This window comes from Sinocyclocheilus rhinocerous, unplaced genomic scaffold (assembly GCF_001515625.1).
Source record: "Sinocyclocheilus rhinocerous isolate Xijiao unplaced genomic scaffold, SAMN03320098_v1.1 scaffold1018, whole genome shotgun sequence".
NCBI classification, from domain to species: domain Eukaryota; kingdom Metazoa; phylum Chordata; class Actinopteri; order Cypriniformes; family Cyprinidae; genus Sinocyclocheilus; species Sinocyclocheilus rhinocerous.
The window spans coordinates 1-1,220 of NW_015649567.1; positions in this window are offsets into that span (position 1 = coordinate 1).

Sequence of the window (1,220 nt, forward strand, 5' to 3'; positions counted from 1 at the left end):
GATGCCCTGGGGGTAAGCAGATAAATATCAAATTTTCATTTTTGGATGAACTATCCCTTTAAGTGATCTGATTTGGCCAAATTAATTGATGTCTAATGTGTCACATGACGTTACCCTAGCATTTCCAGACTCTTGCTGCTTAGACAAATGTGTTCGATAAAAATCAACATGCAAAGAAAGGCAGACTCTGAGGCGTGGACAGATATCATGTACTGTTAGAACGGGAAGAGACGACGCCAGTTTGTAAAGGCTAATAAAGAATACAATGGACTTAATATAAACTTCATGATATAAACACTCCGACTACTTACAATGGGCATGATCTGCACGAGAGTTGAGGCAACGGCCAATGACAGCAGTAGGAGTGAAAGTCGCTGAATTTTGTACGAATTCACTTGAACAATATCATATGAATTTGCTGACTTGGTAAATTCTATTAATTATTACTACTTTGAAATAACACTTTGTTGGGGGTTCTTCCTGATGGGGCCGTGGGGTGTGTAAATCAAAGTTTAAGAAACATCAAATGCTGTGCAAAATGGAACTGCAGTAAAGTTCAGTTGAGGTGCTCAGTCCAACACAGATGTAACATTGGAAATGTTTGCCTTTGCAGCTTTTGATCTTCTCTGTAAATGCATAAGATGGCCAAATTCATCCCTCTCCACAAACAAGACGGGTTTGACACGAGTACAGACGTAACATTGGAAATGTTTGCCTTTGCAGCTTTTGATCTTCTCTGTAAATGCATAAGATGGCCAAATTCATCCCTCTCCACAAACAAGACGGGTTTGACACGAGTTTGACAGGCCTTCTTTTGGTCTTCCTTTTCAGCTGAAATAAAGAAAAAAGCAAATGTTGTTGTTGTTTTAATACATACATGTTGAGACAGTGTGTTAGAAAATGATCTGTGAACAAAATATTTGAAAGGAAAGACTATAAGGAAGGTTATTAACACAAAGTAAGGATAAATTAATTAAAGTAAATCAGTTATAACTGAAAATGTCTTCAACATTACCTGTGAAGTGTTGAAACTTTGAAGGACTTCAGCTTCCCTGGCAACTTCTTCAAGTTCAGCATTGAGCTTCGAGTTCAAGTTCCCTGTTAATACTAGCAGCTTTCTGGCATAACTGATCAAAATTTGATTCTGAGCTTTGAAAATATGCCATGATGAACAAGAGAAAAGAAGAAAGAAAAATATGTGTAACTGAATTATGAATTAC